The sequence below is a fragment of the Ovis aries genome, chromosome 4 (assembly GCF_016772045.2).
Source record: "Ovis aries strain OAR_USU_Benz2616 breed Rambouillet chromosome 4, ARS-UI_Ramb_v3.0, whole genome shotgun sequence".
Lineage (NCBI taxonomy): Eukaryota > Metazoa > Chordata > Mammalia > Artiodactyla > Bovidae > Ovis > Ovis aries.
Window position 1 is genome coordinate 96,604,868 of NC_056057.1, and position 12,792 is coordinate 96,617,659.

General features: G+C 41.6%; 1 protein-coding gene and 1 long non-coding RNA gene across 3 annotated transcripts in view; one reads left to right on the forward strand and one right to left on the reverse strand.

Annotated features, from left to right (window-relative positions):
• Nucleotides 1-12,792, forward strand: part of MKLN1 (muskelin 1) — a 384,978-nt gene that overhangs the window by 93,436 nt on the left and 278,750 nt on the right. The window lies entirely within an intron of this gene.
• LOC132659706 (uncharacterized) overlaps nucleotides 1-12,792 on the reverse strand; it is a 76,862-nt gene that overhangs the window by 39,670 nt on the left and 24,400 nt on the right. The window contains exons 2-3 of one of the 2 annotated variants that reach the window (XR_009600444.1): nucleotides 8,788-8,933; nucleotides 5,499-5,636 (exon numbers count right to left, since the gene is read on the reverse strand). This is a non-coding gene — a long non-coding RNA (uncharacterized LOC132659706). Of the gene's footprint in view, nucleotides 1-5,498; nucleotides 12,754-12,792 lie in introns of those variants that run through there. The other variant, XR_009600445.1, reaches the window with a different exon arrangement.

The window sequence follows — 12,792 nt, forward strand, 5'->3', positions numbered from 1 at the left end:
AAGTCCACTAAAGTAATTTCATTCCATTGGCATTGGTCTGGCCATAGCATATGCGATCTCTAGCCAATGAGACCTATGTGAAATTGTCCTACAGTGGAGATGGGATGGGGTAGGTAAGTTTTCTTCTTGCTTAAAAAGGTACATAAGAAAAAGATTTACCCTTCCTATCTGTATATAGGTTTGGAGGAAAATGTAATATCCATTACTATGGCAGCTGTCTTGCCACTCTGAAGGGATGAGTATAATCCTACACACTGAGAATGGCTAAGTAGACAGATGAAAAGTTTCCAGCTTCCCATGATGTCGCTGTGCTGCTGAATTATCCAATACTGAAAACACTTACCAGTAGACATCCTGTGATGTGAAATAATAAACCTCTTAGTTTGTAAGCCACTTTGTTTTATGTTCTTTTCCTTGTAGCCAAAGGAATCCCCAACTGCTATAATAACTTTGACCCCTAACTCTAACACATAAATTTTGTGATCATTTTTCTGTGTTATGTAAGCAGGTTGGGATTTTTTAAATTGGGTTTGCACTGAAATTAAAAGATAACTTTAGGAGAACTGACATCTTCATTATAATGAATATTTGAATTCATGAATATTGTATGTCTCAACTTATTTAAATCTTAACTTTTCCCACAAGTCTTCCATACATAAATCCATATTTTGTTATAGTTATTCCAAAGCACTTTATTAGCATTAAGAATGGAGTCTTTCATTTAATATTGAATATTGTATTGGATAAATGGCAACTCTGGTGGCTCAGATGGTAAAGTATCTGCCTGCAATGCGGGAGACCCGGGTGCGATTCCTGGGTCAGAAGATCCCCTGGAGAAGGAAATGGCAATCCGCTCCAGCACTCTTGCCTGGAAAATCCCATGGATGGAGGAGCCTGATAGGCTACAGTCCATGGGGTTGCAAAGAGTCAGACACCACTGAGCGACTTCAATTGGATAAATATTGAGATGCTGCTGCTGGTGCTGCCAAGTCTATTCTTTTCCCTTACTGTGTTGATAGAGATGTCATAGGTTAGTCTTGGAGATCTATGGTTGCTTGATCCAACTTCCTATCATGTGTCCTATATTTCTGCCCCATTATTCTTTCATGAAAGGCCTGCCACTAGGCAGTGGTCAGCCTTTTTTTTAGCCTCTTTCATAAACTAATTTGTGAGTATGGGGGTGGGGTTCTCAGTGTAGTGCATAGCTTCAGGCAGTGAATCTGGTCTGGTTCTCACCCGCTTCCATCACCCCATGCATGTCACCTTCAGTCTCCCTTTCCCTGTACAAGATGCCCCTTTAGAGCATCTTCTGCATCCTTTAATACCTGGAGCCCAACAGGCACATCTTTAGTCTCACTCATTACTTTGCATGTCTGGTCCGTAGAAAAAGTTTACACTTGGGGCCAACTGTGTCTTTAATTTTTCTCTTCCACATTTTAAAAACCACCGCTTTATTTTTGGAGCAGAGCAAGTACTTCAAAGATTTGTGTACAACAATGCTACTTTGACCAGAAATCATAATTCTAAATGTCTATTTTGAAAAGGATTACAGAACTAGCTTCTAAATCTGCTGATACTACATATAGTAATTATCAGCAAATACAATGCTACTCAGAATGTTCGCAGTATCTTTTAGCTCCTCATGTTTTGTAAATGTTAAGAGTTGTGTCCGTGTTTGTCATGTGGGTTATGGGGAATAGAGGTAAATACTATTTTCTACACCTGACAAAACTGGGCCTTTTACTTAGTCGTGGCCAAGAATAACCACACATAACCGCAAGGCAGAGTTCCTCCAGAGGCAGGGCTGCGCTTTGTTCATGCTGTATCTTGTAAAAAATGACCCTCAGTGCAAGGTTTTGAACTGAGAAAACCAAACTTTAGGCCCATGCCCAGCTCTGTTCCACAGGATGTCCCCAAATTGGGCTTCCCTGTAGCTCAGTTGGTAAAGAATCCACCTCCAATGCAGGAGACCCCGGTTTGATTCCTGGTTCAGGAAGATCCCTGGAGAAGGGACAGGTTACCCATTCCAGTATTCTTGGGCTTCCCTTGTGGCTCAGCTGGTAAAGAATCTGCCTGCAATACGGGAGACCTGGGTTCGATCCCTGGGTTGGAAAGATCCCCTGGAGACGGGAAAGGCTACCCACTCCAGTATTCTGGCCTGGAGAATTCCATGGACTATATAGTCCATGGGGTTGCAAAGAATCGGACACAACTGAGTGACTGTCACTTTCACTTTCCCCTGAATTAAGGAGATCCATAGTGAGGTCCTCAAGATCCATGCAGTGCTATGACTTGAGGAAAAGAAAGAAAAGGAAGGTGAAAAATAAGAGCAGCAAGAGCTGATTTCAAACAAAGTGACTGAGAAGGAATTGTCAGTAGCATTTCATCTAGAAAGTGAATTTTGATTGAGCTTTATATTTTTTAATACTAATCCCCTCATATAAGCTAGCTTAGTATGTAAATATAATCAAAATAGCAGTCATTAAAATTGCAAAACTTATTTATTAAGATATGTAAAACAGCCAGCTGCAGCAGTAGTGACTAAGAAGTGTAAAAATAAATTATTTTGTTCAACAAATATTCATTGAGTTCCTACTATGTGCCAGCACTATATAGGAAGTTGGAGTACAAAGATAAGCAACACAGGTCCTTGTGCAGCTACCCATCTATTTGGGCGAACTAATGGGCAAATAAATGATCCAAATATGATGGAATAAGCTCCTTAAAAGAGTGTTAATTCAAAGAGATATTTTAGACCCATGTTATAGCAGCATTATTCCACCAAAAGGTGGAAGCAACACAAATATTCATCAACAGATGAATGAATAAACAAAATGTGGTCTACACATACAGTGGAATATTATTCAGTCTTATAAAAGAAGGACATTTCAACACATGCTAAACATGGATGAACCTTGAGGATATTATGCTAAGTGAAATAAGCCAGTCACAAAAAGGAAAATACGACATGATTCCACTTATATGAGGAATCTAGAGTAATCAAATTCATAAAAACAGAAAGTATAATAGGTTGTTGGTCGCCTCTGCCTAGGGGGAAAAAGAAATGGGAATAGTTTCATGGGCATAGAGTTCTAGTTTTTACAAGATAGAAAAATTCTAGAGGGTATTTGCACCACAGTGTCACTATTGAACTATACACTTAAAAGAGCTAAGATGGTAGATTTCATGTTATGTGTAATTTACTATGACTTTTTAAAAAGTAAAAAAAAAAAGAAAAAAGTGTTAGCTTTAAGAGGACAGGGGCATGTTTTGTTCACTATTGAATTTCTAGCATCTCGTCACTTTTCACTTTCATGCATTGGAGAAGGAAATGGCAACCCACTCCAGTGTTCTTGCCTGGAGAATCCCAGGGATGGCGGAGCCTGGGGGGCTGCCGTCTATGGGGTTGCACAGAGTCAGACATGACTGAAGCGACTTAGCAGCAGCAGCAGCAGAATGCCTGATACATAGTAGGCACTTGACAAATATTTGACCTTCCTCTAGTTTCTCCTCCCCATTCACCATCCTACACAACCCACAAAAGCCAAGTCATCTGTGAGCCAACTCAGCAAACAAAGGCACCTCTCTACTTTGGGCCCGGAAGGGAAAGAATTTCAAATATTTGTGATTTGTTGTAGTCACACCAACTAGTCTTTACTTCTCAATTATGCTTATCTGAACTTTTCTGACTGTTAAATTTCCTAACGATAGATACTGTTTCAACTTCACAAAACGGAGTTGTGGTAGACTTTGTTAAGAAAAAAAAAGTGGAAGGAAGTCTGTGAGCTGAAATCACTATTAGGCCGTGGTACAAATGGCTGTGGGGCCGTGCCTGCCAGTCACAGAGGAAGGGCGCGGTAATTAGCATGTATTTGCAGTTCTGCTGCCTCTTCCCTCCCTTCACTGGCTCCCTCTGATTCTAGCTTGCTCAGTGTATTCTCTGGGGTTTGTTGTTTTTCACTTGGTCAAAAATAGACAAAAAAAAGGTTCCTTGCACTTAACTACTGCTTTTCTACTTTTTCCCCTGTGTGGTGGGTTTCCCCTCTCCGTGATCCTTCTTCCTGCCTCCTGCTCATCGTTTCTCTGCTTTTCTTACTTTTCTGAGCTAGGGCTTTTCCTTGAGTTCTGTCATCCTGGCTTGGGGCAGCATTTAGTGGCAGCACAAGTGTGAAGCCTGCCAAGGGCTTGCGGGGTTTGCGCTGAGAAATCCCTACTTCTGGCCCAGGCCGCAGAACGAGCTCCCCACGGTGGCTCTGGCTTGGTCTCGGCCCTGGGCGGGCACAAGGTGAGAAGTGCCTCCGCCTAGTGCTGGAGGGGAAGCTGGAGGGGAAAAGCTCCAGGGTATCCTTCTCCTGTCTCCTCCAACTGATGCGGTGGGAAGGAAAGTGCAGGCCAGAGCCAGTCAAAGGCATTCTTGAAGACAGGGTCAGTCATAGAACCAGCTGAGGTTTTCAGTCCTAGAGATTTGATGGCATTACTTTTCACATGTAACACTTAAACAGTGCTCGCTGCAACACTGTTCTAAGTGCTTTAAGTATCTGCTCATTTAACCCTTTAAATATCAACTCATTTAATCCTTACAACAACCCTGTAAACTGAGAACTACTATTAGCTGAAGTTTTATGGATGAGGAAACTAAGGCTCAGAGAGGTTAAGTGACTTGCCCGAGGTCACACAGCTAATAAGTAATAGCGCTAGAGTCCGAACCCAGAAAGCTCGGCTTCTGAATCTGTGCTTTTAACCACTATACTATGTTTCCTGTCTGGTTTATTTATAGTCCCCCAGGATTTCCTTTAGAAATCTCATGTGCGATTTTACAAAATACCTCCTCCAAGGTATAACACCCTCTGGTAGGTGCTGCGCAATGTGTGTGTCCCTTTGAAATTTCTGTGGAGCTCTTGGGATATCTGCTAGCAGCCGTGGATTCAGAGATTACCTCCTGCAGAAGACATCAGAATCAGACCTTCTCTCTCTCTAGGGATAAGGGTGCAAGAAAGCAATTTCTGCTCATACAGATTTTAAGAAATAAAAATTGAGCATATGTTTAACAAAAATAAAATATCACACTATGTTATAGGCTTCTTGTGAAGTGCCCCCACCACCTCACCCACACAAACATAAGCGAGACTCTCACCCCAGGAGCTGTCTGTCCCCATTCGGGTGGAGTTTGCAGGAAGCTATCCACACCTTCTCCACCAAGGCCCTTACGAACAGTATCATGAATTTTTTAGATGATTGGCTGGACTTGGGAGTGCAGCTCAGAGCTGTAGGACATAGCTTCCGGAGAAAGTAGCAAACTGGTCTGGAGAGAAGCCTGTGACCTTGGCCTCTTTCCCCCGGGAGTCTATGGCCATGGCCTGAATATCTGCAAATCCTCCGACCTTCCCTATTGTCCTCTGGGTGTGCCCCAGATGTCTTTCCCTGCTAAGACCTGGGTTAGCAGAGAAGAAAACTTCACAAAAGATTAGGATGAGCTTGGCTTTCAGATGCTGACTTACATTGAGATGCAGCTCTCAATCGTCTTCTGGCCTCTTCCATGACTCCTGCCAGCTTCCCTGATCATAATTTCCGAGGCCCATTCTCCGTCTCCACAATCTTTGTCCTGGGTCTTCATCCCACAGGGCTGTAGTTCTAATCTGAATGGAATTGATAGAGAATTCCTGCTAAAAGTATTAGCTGATTACATCTCAGGCAAGGGCTCTCTTCTATGTACCGCATTTGCATCTTAAAAAAGATATTCAAAACCAGAGAGTTACAAAACTCAAAGAAGTGAATATCTGGGGATAGATTGTCAAGCTCGTTTATGCAGATTGGTGGGGTTGGGGTGCTTGTGTCTTGTAGGTCTCCCCACATTTTTTGTATCTATATCTAAAACTGGCCCTAATGTTGATGCCAGGTCCACTGACATCTTCAAATCCAGAATAAAAACATTCACTTTGGAGCAGCAATATTTTTCTCTGATTTTGTTCTGAGGGCTCACCAAATTCTAAGGCCCAGATCAGGGCATGCTCATGAGTTCAGTTTATTGGCAGCTGGAGCAGGGTCTTTTGTCAAGTAGGGTATTTCCTCTGACGTCACTGGACTGCTCATCAGCTCCAAGGTGGGTCTTTGCCAGGAAAACCTGAATTGAAGGGGAGGCTTGGCCTTCGGGGAAGGGAGCCTGTGTCCTGGCAGTGGGGTGTGTCTGCTCCAGGCAGGCCTCTCAGAGCCGCTCACTCCCTGGGTTAAAGCACTTTTGACTCAAAAGGGAAAAAAAGGTGTAAAGAGTAGGAGCTACTGCAGTCAGCTCTTACAGGGTGGCACTTGTGAGCTAGTGGGATGATGATAGCCCTAACCCTACCTGCCTACCCCAGCAGAGGCTGCTGTCTTCTCTGCTCACCCTCCTGTCATCTTCACTCCCCTCCCCCACCACTTCTCTTCCTATTCTTCTGAAGAACAGCTGTCTAGGTGACACCTTTTGTTTCCAAAACCTTCTTTGCAGTTCTTCCTCGACTCTTTTCTCAAAATATTCTTTCAATGCCAGACTGTTGGCATCCGTCTCCCTGTCTTGTGCAGACTGCCATCTCTGGCTCACCAAGGTTTTATAATTGCCTCTGGTTAAAGTTTAAATAGATGGGTTTCAGCCCAAGAGAAAAATGTAAACAAGAGCTTTCTGCAGTCTTTCAGAACTGCTGACTTCCAGTGCTTTTGAATTCTCTGCTAGGAAATTCATTCAGCTCCTCCCTCACTGAGGAACTGAGAACCGCCACTGGGCTTTCAGAGACATGAGAGGCACTCTGAAACCATTGAGAGGCTTTTAGATGATCTGACCTTTTCCTTTTAACTCAATTAAGCCATCAGGATCCAGTTCCCATTCTAGGATGTTTGTCTGGTATATTGAGGTGACAGGACAGTTAAGCAATCTTCACAGGCTGGCTTCTGACGAAAGAAAGAAAGGAAGTAAAGGGAATTTTTCCTTTGAGGGCGAGGAAGGGATTATATTTGTTGCCCTGGGCCTTCTTGTTGACAAGTCTTAGGAATTAAGGGCATGGGACCACCTTTGGCCAATGCAGAAGAAAGAGGGCAGATGGGGTTTGAGCTGGTAATTCAAGTACATATCCTTTTATTTGCTGTTTTCTCAGAAATAAGCAAGCCATTTTGTTGAATCTTCACTAAGAATATTGATTTTCTATATCTTTCTGCTTTGTGTACTTGTGATCTGGTGTCAGAATGGATTCAGCAATACTTTGGATGTTTTAGTCAAGGATTTGGTTGGATCCTTGGCTTCTCCTAATCAAAAACCTTCAATAATTCCTCATTTCAAGTTCAGATTCCTATTCAAAGCCTTCTGTGGTCTGGCTGCAGACCACTTTGACCCTCCATCTCCAAACCATACCCCCTCCTGTACAGCAACCTCAGTGAACTTGCCACCCAGCTCCTTTATATGTTCCTTCCTTATTCTGTAGTGTCCCAACACACTGGCTGCGTCCTCACTGGCCGCTTCAAAATGCTGTCTTCCTGTGTTCTGTGGAACGTTCCTCACCATTCATGCATGAACAGGACCAACCACTCCTCCCTGCTGTTCTCAAGCAGCTCATGACACTTCCCTTTGTTGGTGTTGTTCGGTCACTCAGTTGCGTCCGACTCTTTGCAACCCCAAGGACAGCAGCTTGCCTGTCCTTCGGTATCTCCAGGAGTTTACTTAAACTCATGTCCATGGAGTTGACGATGCCATCCAACCATTTCATCCTCTTTTGCCCCCTTCTCCTCCTGCCCTCAATCTTTCCCAGCATCAGGGTCTTTTCCAATGAGTTGGCTCTTCACATCAGGTGGCCAAAGTATTGGAGCTTCAACTTCAGCATCCGTCCTTTCAATGAATATCCAGAGTTGATTTTCTTTAGGATAAACTGGTTGGATCTCCTTGCTGTCCAAGGGACTCTCAAGAGTCTTCTCCAGCACCACAGTTCAAAAGCATCAATTCTTCAGCATTCAGCCTTCTTTAGGGTCCAGCTCTCACATCCATACATGACTACTGGAAGAATCATTTGATTAGATGGACTTTTGTCAGCAAAGTAATACCTCTGCTTTTTTAGTACGCTGTCTAGTTTTGTCATAGCTTTTCTCCAAGAAGCAGGTATCTTTTAATTTCATGGCTACAGTCACCGTCTGCAGTGATTTTGGAGCCCAAAGAAATAAAGTCTGTTACTGTTTTCATTTTCCCCCCATCCCTTTGCCATGAAGTGACTTCATGGTCTACTGTTCAGCCCACATGTGTGTGTCAGCTTCCTGCACTAGGTCCTCAGCTCCTTGAGTGGAGGATGGTTTATTGCAGCCCCCACACTGCCCTGTGTGCTCCACCATCAGTGCTCAATCTTTAAGTTTCAATCTCTCTGAAAAGGTAAAGTCAGTATTTTAAAAATAGCTCTTGAGAGAAACCAACAGCAGGAAGGATTTTGGAGTCAGACAAATTTGGGTTCAAATCTAAGCTGTACTGAGTATTAATACCAAGATGGCTTCCCAATTTTTATCTGTTCCAAGCCTGACTTTCTTCACCTCTAAAATGAAGACAATAAGATCTCTCTGTGAGGATTAAAATGAGATCAGGCAAATAGAGAACCCAACACAGTTCTGTCTCATCCTTACCCTCCTTTGATGTTAAAATATTTAAGATGTTGAAACATTTTACTCTGGAATATGAATCATATTCATCAGCTTAATACATGTGAGCCATTTTCTCATTGCTGGCATAACCTTCCTTGATATAACACCTTCTTCTTACTTGCACTTGCAAGTTTTTCAGAGGCTTACCTTGTAAGTAGGATTGGACTTCTCTGTTGTCACCTGAAAAATACCGGTGATGGGGGCAATGATGAGGCAACTCATTGCTGAGTTATTTCCACATGTGCAGGGTCAACCTCACAGCATGACACTGGCCTCTTTCCTTCCAAAGTTAACTTTAAAGAGGAGAATAGACACCATTAGGACACCCTTCTCTTTCCCCTTCCACCAAAAATCAGTTGCTACTTTCACCCATGGAAGAGGAGCTGTGAATTCCATTCATCCATCCAACATTTATTCAATGCCTGCTACATGCTAGGTACTGTGATAACAGACAGATGAATCAGTCAGGGTCGGTGCCTTTAAGAGTTTCAATCTAATGGGGTTTTTTGGAGGAAGATGAGCACCTAACTAAACAAGGATTGTTTGGTAACAATCAGCTCGGCAGGAAAAGCTTCAAAAAGAGGTGATAGCTCAGCCAAGTCTCGAAAAATCAGTACATGGCTATCAACAGACAGTTAGGGCAGAGCACTTCAGGTGGAGGACCCCCAACTCTTGTTCCTCTTCCTCTGATCACTCTGTGCAGCCAGATGTACAGCTGTCTTCTCCTCAGTCTAAGGGGCTTAAATTCTTCCTTGGCAGCAGCCACATTATCAGTGCTGGTTCCAATCAGAGGACTGACAGTAGACACTCTGCTGCTGCTTTTGTTGCCAAGACCACAAACAGCTGGAGTGGGTTGAGCTCCCTGGGGGATGGTGGAGGAGTGGAGCATGCGTGTGTGTACCTGTGTCTATGTACATATGGGTCCAAGAGTGTGGGGTCTGTGTCCATCTGGATGGCCAGCTAGATGTTCATCTGCAGGTGTTGCCACATAAAGCAGAAGTGGATATTCAGGAAACAAAGTGATAGCTTAGGATCTCACAGACAGCTAGCTGAAGGACTACTCAGAGAAGGGAGAGGTTGAAATAACCTCTACCAAAACAGAATGGAACAGAGAAGTTATATTAGAAGAGGAAGAATGCCAGTGTCACGCTGAAGAGCCACAAATGTCACAAATTAAAAATAAAATGGGGGATTCTTATCTCAGTCAAATGCTATTACAATATTTTCTTCTTATAGCATTATTAAAATTAGTGAAATAAAACAGTGCAGTGAACACAGAGAACACAGAAAAACCAAGAAATTGCTATAATTTTTTAAAGTTCTATTTATTTGGATCAGTGATTGATTATAACTTTGCTTTCTACCCCCATATATGAGTTGGGGTTTTTCCTTCAGCACTTAAAAAATATAGAAAACAAGTTCTGAGGTTGATTTACCGAAGAACATTTTAAAAGTCTCATTATTAGTACAAATTATGAAGTTTTGATAAAGATAATCTAATAATAGTGAAGTGATTAAAGGGGTCAGAGCAAGAAATATAGATCCCAGAGATGTTATGAATTTTTTCTTTTCTGTTCATATACAAATGTTCATCTCTACCAAAAAGAAGTGTAACAGTAGGTTTCATTTTGATTAGATTCTTGTAACCATACAAGTGAAAAATTTATAGAATTGACTTTAGGTGAGGAGGGATTATAAAAAGTTAATATAATAGTGAAATAAGCTTGACATCAGATCTCATATGAGTCTTTTGAATTTATTACTTTAGAATATAGGAACTGACTTTCCATTACCTTCTTAGAATTATAATGACTTCAAATGATTAACTGATTTGCCAATCTCACAAATAGTTAAAAGCATATGAGAGGAACAAACTACTATATATGAAATAAATAAGCTATGTGGATATATCATACAACACAGGAAATATAGCTAATATTTTATAATAACTATAAATGGAATATAGTCTTTAAAAATTGGGAATCACTATGTTGTACACCTGAAACATAGATAATATCTAATATCAACTATACCTCAAAAAAAAAGCATATGGAATTTTGCACAGTGAACTAGGGAAATTTTGTGTGCTTTGGTCACAGTGCAAAACAGTACTCCCCAACTGGATGAACAGTTGGTCCATATGCTAATTTACCAGGTACTAGTGAATAGATTTGGGGTGGACAGAATTGTGATGAATTGACTAGGGAGAGAAAAGTACCTGGTAAAGGACAAGCAAAGCACCTGCTGCTGCTGCTGCTGCTAAGTCGCTTCAGTCGTGTCCGACTCTGTGCGACCCCATAGACGGCAGCCCACCAGGCCCCACCGTCCCTGGGCCTTTCCAGGCAAGAACACTAGAGTGGGCTGCCATTTCCTTCTCCAATGCATGAAAGTGAAAAGTGAAAGTGAAGTCGCTCAGTCATGTCCGACTCTTAGCGACCCCATGGACTGCATGCAGCCTACCAGGCTCCTCTGTCCATGGGATTCTCCAGGCAAGAGTACTGGAGTGGGGTCTAATGCTCACTCTGTTTGCACATGGTAGGTACTCAGTAAATAATTGTTGAAGGAAGAAAGGAATGAAATGAGTGAATGAGTGATGAGTATGAAGAAAGTGGCAATAAACACCTAATTCAAAATGAAATTTAAATTTTGTTTTGTGATAGGGTTATAACATATTTCCTCTATGATACTTGGCTTGGTGATATTTAAAGATGTACAATTTTTAGAAGTTATGAGACCGCTGAAAGACAAAGCATCTAAAAATTAGATTTGGGGGAAATAGAAATCAATGAAAAATTTTTAGATTTTCTGAATTTTTTTATAAATTTAAATTCAATGTTCCTTTAGAAACATGATAATGTATTATGTATGGTTTATTCATGAAACCATTACATGTTTTTTGATAAATATAATTCATTCACATAACATTTACTAATTAAAAAAATTTTAATGACTTTAAAGATGGTTGCAAGTTGATATCAAATATCATTTGGCTTTTTCTATGAGAAGAAACAGGAAAAAATTTAAATCGTGGAAAAACAATAAATATCACAGAAATATGTATTTGTTTCTAGACCCAATGTATTCCTTAAGGAGTTTATTTTCAGGAAATAATCTAAGGATTGTGAGGAAAGGGAAAATAAAATTTATTGACTGCAACTTTTGAAACTGAAGTACAGTTGATTTACACTATATTGGATTCTGATGTACAGATTATGCTCCTTTAAAAGTTATTGTAAGATCACGGCTATTGAGTGCAACTTTTTCCCAAGCATCTATATTTTTGTTTAGTGAGTGATTGCCCCCAAATTTGCCAGTTTCCCTTCTTTCTGAGCTTCCGCATCTCCAGACCCTCCATCTAGATGCATTTTCTGACTCAGAACTTGGTGAGACTCTCAAATCCCAGTCCGAAGGAGTCTTACAAACTCCCTGCCCCAGCTTATGTTCTAGGAAGCAAGTCCTTCCCGATAGGGTGCCCAAGAATTGGAGAGAGAGAGAGAGGGTGCCAAGTTCTGTTTTACATTTTAAATCCGTAGATCTTTCCTTTCAATGAGTGGCAGGCCATTCTCAATTCCTGCTCCTCTGTATGGAAGAATTTAGCATCAGTTCCCATGCTGATCCAAGAAACTTTGCTCTTTGTCCAAAATACAGCTCTCCCCCAAAGCAATTTCCCCTCCTCTGAGAAATGCTTTCGTGTCAGGCTGCACTGCCCTTGAACCAGACAACTTTCTCTGCTTGTCTTTATCTGTCTAAATAAAGCTAACCTACATTTGCTGTCTAATTCATTCGGATGCTTGCTGATGCTATTTAAAGGATCCCTCAAGGCTCCGTGGAAAACAAGATGCATTATCTTCCAGTTGGGAACCTTCAGGTTTGTTGGTCATTTAAGGAATTCAAGAATTGAAAGAATCCATTCAGTCTTTAGTAGTTCAGATGTGGAGGACAAAGGAGTTCTCCGTGCTTTTTAATCCCAGGCAGTCTTCTTTGCCTTGTCCCTTGCTGGGACCAGTTGATGATGAAAGAGGGAACTAGAAAGTTAATCTCTGTGTGTGTGTGTGCATGTATCTCTGTGTGTGTGTATGCACACACATGCATGTCTTTCCTTGTCTCTAGGCTTCAAGAAATTTGCCCAACAGAATGTATTTTTTATTCTGG